At 38.5% G+C, this 12,432-nt stretch overlaps 1 pseudogene; it reads left to right on the top strand.

Annotated features, from left to right (window-relative positions):
- The first annotated feature begins 5,930 nt into the window (after nt 1–5,930).
- LOC128576921 (citrate synthase, mitochondrial-like) lies at nt 5,931–7,477 on the top strand (annotated as a pseudogene).
- Nucleotides 7,478–12,432: the final 4,955 nt, after the last annotated feature.

Below are 12,432 nucleotides of genomic sequence, written 5' to 3' on the forward strand. Positions count from 1 at the left end.
AGGTTTAAATCTAACCATCCAAAATCTGGATTTAGCAGAAATCTACAGAATAGTTCATCCCACCAAAACTGAATACACACACTTCTCATCAGCCCACAGAACCTACTCCAAAATCGATCACATCTTAGGTCACAAGTCTAACCTCAGTAAATTTAAAGGAGTAGAAATTCTTCCTTGCATCTTCTCTGACCACCATGGAATAAAACTAAACTGAGTAAACAACAGGAATCTGCATACTAATACAAAAACATGGAAGTTAAATAACCTTATGCTGAATGATAGCTGGGTCAGGGATGAGATTAAGAAAGAAATTGCCGGGCAGCACCTGTGGCTCAGGGAGTAGGGTGCCGGTCCCATATGCTGAGGATGGTGGATCCGAGCCCGGCCCCAGCCAAACTGCAACAAAAAAATAGCTGGGTGTTGTGGCGGGTGCCTGTAGTCCCAGGTGCTTGGGAGGCCGAGGCAAAAGAATTGCGTAAGCCCAAGAGTTAGAGGTTGCTGTGAGCCATGTGACGTCATGGTACTCTACCCGAGGGTGGTACAGTGAGACTCTGTCTCTACAAAAAAAAAAAAAAAAAAGAAAGAAAGAAAGAAATTGCCAATTTTTTGTAACAAAACGACAATGAAGACACAAACTATCAGAACCTCTGGGACACCGCAAAAGCAGTTCTAAGAGGGAAATTTAAAGCACTGCAAGCCTTCCTCGAGAGAACGGAAAGAGAGGAAGTTAACAAATTAATGGAACATCTCAAGCAACTGGAAAAGGAAGAACATTCCAACCCAACCCTAAACCCAGTAGAAGAAAAGAAATAACCAAAATTAGAGCAGAATTAAATGAATTTGAAAATAAAAGAATAATACAACAGATCAATAAATCAAAAAGCTGGTTTTTTGAAAAGGTCAATAAAATAGATAAATCTTTGGCCAATCTAATCAGAAAAAAAAGAGTAAAATCTCTAATCTCATCAATCAGAAACGACAAAGACAAAATAACAACAGACTCCTCAGAAATCCAAAAAATCCTTAATGAATATTACAAGAAACTGTATTCTCAGAAATATGAAAATCTGAAGGAGATTGTCCAATACTTGGAAGCACGTCACCTTCCAAGACTTAGCCAAAATCAAGTGAAAATGCCTAACAGGCCCATAACAAGTTCGGAAATAGCATCAACCATACAAAACATACCTAAAAGGAAAAGCCCGGGACGAGATGGTTTCACATCAAAATTCTACCAAACCTTTAAAGAGGAATTAGTACCTATATTACTTAACCTGTTCCAAAAGGTAGAAAAAGAAGGAAGACCAGCAAACACGTTCTCTGAAGCAAACATCACCCTGATCCCCAAACTAGGAAAAGACCCAACAAGAAAATAAAATTATAGACCAATATCACTAATGAATATACATGCAAAAATATTCAACAAGATCCTAACAAACAGAATCCAGCAACACATCAAACAAATTATACATCATGACCAAGTCGGTTTTATTCCAGGGTCTCAAGGCTGGTTCAATGTAAGTAAATCTATAAATGTAATTCAGCACATAAACAAATTAAAAAACAAAGACCATATGATTCTCTCAATTGATGCAGAAAAAGCTTTTGATAATATCCAGCATCACTTCATGATCAGAACACTTAACAAAATTGGTAAAAAGGGACATTTCTTAAACTGAATAGAGGCCATCTACAGCAAACCCATAGCCAATATCATATTGAATGGAGTTAAATTGGAATCATTTCCACTCAGATCAGGGACTACACAAGGATGCCCATTGTCTCCATTACTTTTTAAAATTGTAATGGATGTTTTAGCCACTGTAATTAGGGAAGAATAGGTGCTCAAGGTATCCATATAGGGTCAGGAGATCAAACTTTCGCTCTTCGCAGATGATATGATTGCGTATCTGGAAAACACTAGGGACTCTACTACAAAACTCTTAGAAGTGATCAAGGAATACAGCAGTTTCTCAGGTTACAAAATCAACATTCATAAATCAGTAGCCTTTATATATACCAATAATAGTCAAGTTGAAAAAACAGTTAAGGACTCTATCCCATTCACAGTAGTGCCAAAGAAGATGAAATATTTGGGAATTTAACAAAGGACGTGAAAGATATCTATAAAGAGAATTATGAATCTCTAAGAAAAGAAATAGCTGAAAATGTCAACAAATGGAAAAACATACCATGCTCATGGCTGGGAAGAATCAACATCGTTAAAATGTCCATACTACCCAAAGCAATATATAATTTTAACGCAATCCCTATCAAAGCTCCACTGTCATACTTTAAAGATCTTGAAAAAACAATACTTCGTTTTATATGGAATCAGAAAAAACCTTGAATAGCCAAGACATTACTCAGAAATAAAAACAAAGCAGGAGGAATTATGCTACCAGACCTCAGACTTTACTACAAATAGATAGTGATCAAAACAGCATGATATTGGCACAAAGACAGAAAAGTAGATGTCTGGAAGAGAATAGAGAACCAAGAGATGGATCCAGCTACTTACTGTTATTTGATGTTTGACAAGCCAATTAAAAAATTTCAGTGGGGAAAAGATTCCCTATTTAACAAATGGTGCTTGGTGAACTCGCTGGTAACCTGCAGAAGACTGAAACTGGACCCACACCTTTCACCATTAACTAAGATAGACTCTCACTGGATTAAATATTTAAACTTAAGACATGAAACTATAAAAATATTAAAGGAGAGTGCAGGGAAAACCCTTGAAGAAATCGGAGGAGGCCCCCCCGGCAATTGAAGCAGCTTCAAAAATACACTACTGGGACTTGATCAAACTAAAAAGCTTCTGCAAAGCCAAGAGCACAGTAAGTAAAGCAAGCAAACAGCCCTCAGAATGGGAGAAGATATTTGCAGGTTATGTCTCTGACAAAGGTTTAATAACCAGAATCCACAGAGAACTCAAACGCATTAGCAAGAAAAGAACAAGGAATCCCATCACAGGCTGGGCAAGGAATTTGAAGAGAAACATCTCTGAAGAAGACAGGCGCACGGCCTTCAGACATATGAAAAAATGCTCATTATCTTTAATCAGAGAAATGCAAATCAAAAGTACTTTGAGATATCATCTAACTCCAGTGAAACTAGCCTATATCACAAAATCTCAAAAGCAGAGATGTTGGAGTGGATGTGGAGAAAAGGGAACACTTCTGCACTGCTTGTGGGCATGCAAATTAATACATTCCTTTTGGAAAGATATATGGAGAACACTTAGAGATCTAAAAATAGAGCTGCCATTCAATCCTGCAATTCCTCTACTGGGCATATACCCAGAAGACCAAAAATCACATCATAACAAAGATATTTGTACCTGAATGTTTATTACAGCACTATTCATAATTGCTAAATCATGGAAAAAGCCCAAGTGCCCATCGATCCATGAATGGATTAATAAATTGTGGCATAAGTACACCATGGAATATTATGCAGCCTTAAAGAAAGATGGAGACCTTACCTTTTTCTTTTCTTTTTTTTTTTTTTTTTTTTTTTGTTTTTGGCCAGGGCTGGGTTTGAACCCACCACCTCCGGCATATGGGACCGGCGCCCTACCCTGAGAGCCACAGGCACCGCCCCGAGGCCTTACCTTTTTCATGTTTACATGGATGGAGCTGGAACATATTCTTCTTAGTAAAGTATCTCAAGAATGGAAGAAAAAGTACCCAATGTACTCAGCCCTACTATGAAACTAATTTAGGGCTTTCACATGAAAGCTATAACCCAGTTACAACCTAAGAATAGGGGGAAGGGGAAAGGGAGGTAAGGAGGGGGAAGGGAGTAGAGGGAGGGGGATAGGTGGGATTACACCTGCGGTGCATCTTACAGGAGTATATGTGAAACTTAGTATATGTGGAATGTAGATATCTTGGCACAGTAACTAGGAAAGTGCCAGGAAGACTATGTTAACCATTGTGATGAAAATATGTCAAATGGTCTATGAAGCTAATGTATGATGCCCCATGATCATATCTATGTACACAGCTATGATTTAATAAAAAATAAAAAGAAAAAAGAAAGAAAGAAAAATCAGAAATCTCAACTATTACTGGGCAAGTGACATGAATAGAAACTTCTCTGAATAAGACAGATGAATGGCAAACAAACATGAAAAATTGCTCATTATCACTAATCATCATAGAAATGCAAATCAAAAGTACCCTGACATATCATCTAACCCCAATGAGTATAGCCCACATCAGAAAGTCCCCAAACCAAAGAAGCTTGAACAGATGTAAAGGGAAGGAACACTTTTCAGCTGTTGATGTAACTACAAACTAATACCGCTTTCTTGTAAAGATGTATGGGTAATTCTCCAAGAACTCAAAACAGACTTCCCATTTGATCCCACAATCCCATTTCTAAGCATCTATGCAGAAGAAAAAATAGTATTTTATCATAAGGACATTTGCACTAGATTATTTATTGTAGATCAATTTACAATTGCCAAGATGTGGAAACAACCTCAGTGCCCATTAATTCATAAATGGATTAATAAATGGTACATCATGGAATTCAGCCATTAAAAATGATGGAGATTTTATTACATCTTTTGTATTAATCTGGATGTTGTTGAAACACATTTTTCTTAGTAAATTATCACAAGAATGAAAAAGCAATTATCGAATGTACTCAATACTAATATGATACCTGTATATGAAATATACACACCCACACAAAAGAAAAACTCACTTTAATTCAAATTGGTAGGAAAAGGAGAGACATTGGTGTGTCCTCATCTAATGGGCCCAATGTAAGGTTATATGGCACACCACCTGTATACAGGATGCGACTACAACAGAGATTTTACTTTACAAATGCAAACATTGCAACCTAATTGTTTATACTCTCATAATAATCTGAAATTAAAAAAACAAAAATAAATTTGAACATAATTTTAAAAGTTGTTATCCCCACTAAATCTGCTCTATATATTTATCTGTATTTCAAAAACAACAAGTTTATTTCTATATAGCAACACATAATAATTCTGTACTCAACATTAATTCTTCCATTACTTGCTTGCTTGTCTTCTGTTGTGCTTATTATATTTGTCCCAATTTTCCTTTTCATTCTCATTGCTACCATTCTAGATTAGGTCTTTCATAGGCCTCAAAACTTACCTCCCTATATCTAGCCTCTTCTATCTTATAATTTGTTCATTCAACGAATACTCATTGAGCGCTTACTATGTACCAGGAATTGTGGATCTAGTGATAAAAGGCATAGGGGGCGGGCTCCTTACTCCTTTGAGCCATAGGTGCCACCCCAGTATTTTCAATTTTTTCCTGCAGGTGATATCAAAGAACATTGAGAGTACATCATAGCACATTGAGGAAGAAATTATGACTACAACTTTTTCATTTAAGCTACAAAGAGCAACCTCAGAAGGTTGTATTGCGTAGAAATGGATACAAAGTATTGCTAAGGTTTGAGTTTTTAAGTTTCAAGATGCTTTCATTTGTTTATTATGATTATATATTATATGTATATATGTACATATCAAAACATTCATATATACATATACATATTATATTTATGTAGCAAACTTTATTAAAAATGTAGTAAAATATCACTATAAAGAAAAGGAAGACCACAATGAATCCATTCCATTTCCTCTGTTCATTCCACATTTTTAAACAAATACTAAATTAATTATCAGGAGTTACATTAAGACCAGTAGAATTCTAAAGTGGTTCCCAAGAGCTCCTACTCCCTAATATGCATAACTTATATACTTCCTCCAACAGTAAGTTTAACACATTTTACCCCCATTATTAGATTATATAATAAAGTAACCTTCAAAATAGGGAGATTGCTTTTGGTGCATCAGTGATGGCTCCTGTTCCTGCCCAGCTTTCTTTCCTTCTTCCCTCCCTACCAGATGTTGGAGCTCACCCATCATGGATTTACTCACTGTGGCTTCCTGGCTCTTGAGAGCCAAGAATGTATCCGGTCTTGTTATTGCTGCCTGGCATGCCAGTGTTTTCTCAACGAATTTGAAAGACTTATTGGTTGACCTGATACCTGATGAAAAGGCTAGAATTAAGACCTCAGTCAGCAACATGGCAAGATATTGGTGGGCCAAATCACTGTGGACATTATGTATGGTGGCATTAGAGCAGCAGTTCTCAACCTGTGGGTAGTGACCCCTCTGGGGGTCAAACGACCCTTTCACAGGGGTCGACTAAATACATCCTGTATATCAGATATTTACATTATGATTCATAACAGTAGAGAAATTACAGTTACGAAGTAGCAACAAAATGATTTTATGGTTGGGGGTCACCACAACGTGAGGAACTGTATTAAAGGGTTGCAGCATTAGGAAGGTTGATAATCACTGCATTAGAGGCATGAGGGGATTGTAATATGAAACATTACTTCTTGATCCTGATGAGGGCATTCATTTCTGAGTACCCCTGAATCCCATAAACTGTTGCCCAAGGCTAAGGATGAGGAATAACCCCTGCCTGAGGGCTTATTATGTCTTCTGGTAACTGGAAAGATCCCAATAGAGGAACAAGTTCCTTAACTATCAAAAGAGTGGGAAAAGAGGTCAGCTCTACTTTCTCATGTGCTCACCATGCTGGACAACATTCACATCAATCTACACATCATGTCTGGTCAGTGGAGCCATCACAGTCCTAAACAGTGAAAGTAACTTTTACCAAGCATATTCAGAGGGTATCAACCAGAACCAAATACTGGGAGTTGATTTATGAAGACTGTATGTATCTGATCTCAAAGCTACCTTGTGTTGCAACAAAAATCTATTGGAATGTCTACCAGGAAGATAACAGTATTAGGGCTAGTGACTCTAACCTGAACTGGTCCCACAATTTCACCAACATGTTAGGCTATGCTGATGCTGATGAGTTGATTGGGCTCATAAACCTGTACTTCATTATCCACAGTGACCATGACGGCAGAAATGTCAGTGCCTATACTAGCCACTTGGTGAGCAGTGTTCTTTCAGACCCTTACCTGTCCTTTACATCAGCCGTGAATGGGCTGGCAGGGGCTCTCCAGGGAATGGCAAATCAAGAAGTGCTTTTTGGGTTAATGCAATGGCAGAACGAAGTTGACAAAGGTGTACCAGAGAAATTACAGGACTACATTTGGAACACACTCAACACAAGATGAGTTGTTCCAGGCTATGGTCATTCAGTACTAAGCAAGACTGAAACATCTGCCTAATTATCCCACATTTTAGCTGGTTTCTCAACTCTGTACGACTGTGCCCAGTGTCCTCTTACAACAGGCCAAGACCAAGAATCCTTGGCCTAATGTATACGCTCACAGTACAGTGCTACTCCAGTATCGGGTAATGACAGAGATAAATTACTACATGTTCCTTTTCAGGATGTAATAGACACTGGGTGTATTGGTACAGCTCATCTGGAGCACAGATGGTCTAATGAAGCTTGTGGATCCTAAGTCAGGGTAAAACTGGAGTCCTGGAGGAAACTACCAGAAAGTAAGGAGGTTTAAACACACACGCATCATAAATACAGCCACAATCCCAAGTCAGCCCCATGCTGCCTCATCCCAATGTCTCATATCTCCCCCTTCACATAGCTTGTCTAATGTGATGGTGGAAGTAGTGGGCCAGACACAGTGACTTGTCAGGAGGAGACACCAGGCAAGATGGCAGACTAGAGACATCTCTTTACCAGCCATCACAGTGAGACAGGTGAGAGGACTCTAGACACCTCTGGCTGGGGGATCCTTCCCAGAAACACCATTCCAGGCCAGGTGTAGTGGCTCATGCCTGTAACCCCAGCACTTTGGGAGGTTGAGGCAGGTGCATCACCTGAGCTAATGCAAGACTCTGTCTCTAAAAATAGCTGGGTGTTGAGGCAGGCACCTGTAGTCCCAGCTATCTGGGAGGCTGAGGCAAGAGAATTGTTTGAGCACAGGAGTTTGAGGTTGCTGTGAGCTATGACATCATGCCACTGTACCAGGGGTGACAAAGTGAGATTCTTTCTCAGATAAAAAAGCAAACCCACAAACAAACAAACAAACAAAAGAAAAAAAAAAAGCACCACTCTAAGGGCACAGTGAAGTTGTAGGGGAGTTTAAGAGTGAACAAGAAGGTCAAGACCTGAGAAAGACCAACACAGATGACAAGTACCTAAGTATGGGCAGAGGTCAGTCAGACCTCTAGAAGGGGACTAGCGGGAGGAAAGTGTTGTCCTGAAATTTTTGTTGGACTGGGCTGCTCAACAGAGCTACCTTGGAAAGGCTTAAGTGAGCAACAAGACTCAAACAGTGGCCAGCAGCTGAAATGGAATCCCTGGGCAGGTTTAAACAACCATCAGCTTGGCTACTAGCAGGGTACTGACATTGTGGGAGGACCACATAAAAGGAACATTCCGCAGTGTCCTAGTGCACAGTTGGCTCTGGAGCACTTGCTGAGATCAAGCAGTCATGTAAGTTAAACATCTCCCGCACCTGCAGGAAAGCCAAATTGTGGCCAAGGGGACTATTTAGAAGGTCAAGGCATGCCTACTAAGAAATTTGGCAAGAGTTTCACAATCTCAATCCTGTGAGGTCCGAATGTTAATGAAATGATGATGCCCTCATTGAAGGCAAATAAATCTGGAAGATAGAACTGGTTATCCTCAACAACTAGGTAGAGGCTTCTGACCCCTTACTTATACAGTAAAACCAGTATGTGCGTTTCTTATTTCCTAGCAAATGTGGTGTCTAGGCAATATTTTATTTCTTCAATAGCAAGCCCTCCTCCATTTCTGCTATGGTTTCTCAGAACCTTTTATTCTTTCTTTCTTTTTTATTTCTTTTCCTTCTTCCCTCTGTTGGTAGAGATATTCTACTTTGCTCATCCTTCCCACATAAAACAACCAACAAATAAGATATCATTTTTTCTTTTTCTTTTCTTTTTTCTTCACCTTATATAATTTTATTTTTAATATTCTTTTTCTATTTTTATCATTTTTTTCTTTTCTCTGATTTGCTATATTCTATTTCATTTTGTATTCTATTTATGAGACACAGTCTCAGTCTAAGGCATGGGCTAGGGGGTCATGGCATTGGTCTGGCTCAAGGAGCCCTTGAGCTCGTTGTCTATGGTGTCCTTCTGGCTTTGGCCCTTGGAAAGACTGTATTGGTAGGTCCCCACTGTGACATACTGCTGATTGTTTTCTATAGTTGGGAAAGGTGGGGTCTTGCTTTTTCCCAGGCTAGTAAGTAGCTCTTGACCTCAAGGGACCCACTCAGCCTGGCCCCACAGAATCCTGGAATTGTGGCTTTGGGTCAAAGTACCCTGCCAAATACAACATTTTCTCCTGTATAACTCTTTCCTTCTTTCTGTCCTTTTCTCCATTTTTTTCTTTCACTCTGCTTTTTCTTTATGTTTTTCTTGCCTTTTTCCTTTCTCACTATTTACCCTTCTCTTCTTTTGGTATTATACCAAAAGGACACATCAATACCTAAGCACAGAAACAAGGTAATTTGAATAGAATGAGGTAGTGAGAGGAAAAAGTCAGGAAAGTAAGTGAACAAGAAAACTCACATGAGGAGGAACCAAGAGAAAAATTCTGGCAACAGCAAATCAACAACAACAACAAAACAAACAAACAAAGAAGAACAACAACAACAACAAAAAAAAAAAAACAGAACAACCCTCCCAAGGTTGAAGAATGTCCCAAAGGAATGGAAGCTTACTGGAGGAGATAATACTTAAAAATTTCCCAAGTATCGCTAAAGATCCTGACACACTCCATTTAGAGGATTATCAAACCCTGAGTCATCTCATCACAAATAGAACATCTCCAAGATGAAAGAGAAAATTCTATAAGCAGCCAGGAGTAAAGTGCCAATCAACCTACAGGGGCAGATCCATCAGGGTACAGCAGACATTTTAGCTGAAATTTTCCAAGCCGGAATAGAATGGTCATCTAACTTTAACTTTCTTAAACAGAACAATTTTCAGGCTAGGATTCTGAAACCTACTAAACTTACCTTCAAAATCAATGGAGAAATAAAATCTTTTCTGGATATGTAAACACTGAAGAAATTCACCAAAGAGGACAAGCTCTACAGGAAATATTTAGACCTATTCTCCACTTTGACCATCAAAATTGATCACCAACAAAGTAAACACTCAGAAACTAAAGGACGAAACTTAGCTTCCACAATGGCACAAAGTATAAAACTAAGCAAAGAATTTTCACAAAATAAGATGAGTAGAACTCCATAGCATTTATCCATTCTCTCAATAAATGTTAATGGCTTGAATTCCCCACTAATGAGGTATTGGCAAGCTGATTGGATAAAAAAAAAAGAACAAGCCATCTATATGTTCTCTCCAAGACACACACCTCACCTTGAAGGACAAAGCAAGACTTAGGATGGAGGGCTGGAAAACAATATTTCAGGTAAATTCATATCAGAAGAAAGAAGGAGTCACAATCTTATTTCCAGATATGAGTACCCAATGTTCTCAGTAGTAATATGAAGCCAGTAGACTACCTAATACATGCCCACAAAAGAGAAAAAAATCAATTGAATTCAAGTTGGAGGAGGGAGAAGGAGGGAGGGGAGAGAGAGGAGGAAGGAGAGGGATTTGTGTGCTCCCAGTTAATGGGCACAGTGTAAGGGTATATGGAATGCCTTTTGGCTGTTGGACACAACCACAAGAGATACTCTACAAAAAAGTGCAAAATTTGTCACCTAGTTGTTTATAACTGCACATTAACCTAGAATTTAAATATATACAGAGAGAGAAGTGATTTCTTATTTTCTAATCAGTTTCTTTCCTCTGCTTAGTATGAACTGCCCATCAACTGTAGGATGAGCAAGACTAATACATGCACTATGGGTTAGATTATGTTCCTTCCTCACCATCTCTACAGTGAGAATCTAGGTCCTCTTTTCCTGGTTCAAAGCTGGTTGTGGAGAATCTGTGGTCACTTTGTAGCTTTTGCTTCTACTCTGCTAAGCCCTCCACTAACCAGCAAACTAGGACTCTAGCCTGTTCCCATAGGAATCAGCTGCATCCATCCCTTTAAGCCTATCACATACACACAAATATCTCTTAGCAGAGCCTATTGGTTAGTTGAACATGCTTTGGCAATTTTTTTATGCCACCTACCACACCTCAGTCTTGAATGTTCTGAATCTTTCCCTCTTGGTCTCTATTACAGACCTCTTTCAGTAGATCTGTCTTATCTGTGATTTGTTCCAGTCATTGGGTTTTACCAGTGCTTAATGTGAAGTAAGTTTTTTACTTCCACAAAACACAAATCCCTACCTTCTGACCATCCCCCCCATTGCCCTTTAATATGCTGTGGGACAGGGATTTAGGAATGAACAGGATCATATCATTAGAGTCTAGTCCCAGGATTACTAGCACCTTTTTTTGAATAGGGAAATCATTCAAGATTGGACATAAACTCCTTTGAATATCAGGTCTAGAGAATGAGGGCATTAAAAATAGTAATCTTCCATCCTTATCCTCCTTCCATCCATGCCTCAAGTAAATGTCCCATATCTATTAATATTCTTTTCCTGCCCCTTCCCCAGGAGTTCACAGTGCCGTACCCTATTTGCACAGGTTTTCAACAATTCAGAATACCCTCCTCCCTTTTCTTTGATAAAAGGTTGAGATATCCTCTTGCTGTGCCCCTTTCTTCATTCAAAACTCTTTCCTGTGTTTATGCAAATCCCCAATACCCAGAACCACACTGTCAATGTGGACATACTACAAATTCCTAGGTAACTATAAGATAATGATACAGACTTCAGGTTGCTCTGTATAAAATGAAAAATAAATGTTTTTATTAACAAAAAATAATGTAGGAAGATTGGCCAGGTGAAGCTAATTTGATTATATGAGCCCTTTAGGAGCAGAGAATTATCTCTGTTTGGTCATAGTGGAGGGAAGTCATAAAACTTAAATATAAGTAAAATTCAACGTGCTATTGGTTGATAGGGATGTGAATCTAAGAAGGAATGTGAGTGAAATATTTAGCTGAGAGTCGTCTGTCAGTGAAAGCCAGCAAGAAAAACAGGAAGTGTGGTCTACAACTATACACTGAATTCTGCTACCAACTTGAATGAAAGTTCTGCTTTCCCAGAACTTCCAGGTAAGGAATCAGATTACCTGTATAGTGCATTGATTTGAGCCTGAACAAAGAATCCAGCTATGTCATGTTAGATTTCTGGGTTACAGAAGTTTTATCTAAAAAAGTGATGTTTTAGCTAACTGTGTGGTAATTTGTTACACAACAAGAGAAAATTAATAAACTCAGCTTTTGTGAGCAAAACATAGATATGGAAATGGTGAAAAAAATGTGTGAAAAATTTCTGTGTGAAAAGCCGACACCTAAATAAAAATCATACCTACTTAAATTATGCCTTATTCTTTAAATATTGCCT

The sequence above is a fragment of the Nycticebus coucang genome, chromosome X (genome assembly GCF_027406575.1).
Source record: "Nycticebus coucang isolate mNycCou1 chromosome X, mNycCou1.pri, whole genome shotgun sequence".
NCBI classification, from domain to species: Eukaryota; Metazoa; Chordata; class Mammalia; order Primates; family Lorisidae; genus Nycticebus; species Nycticebus coucang.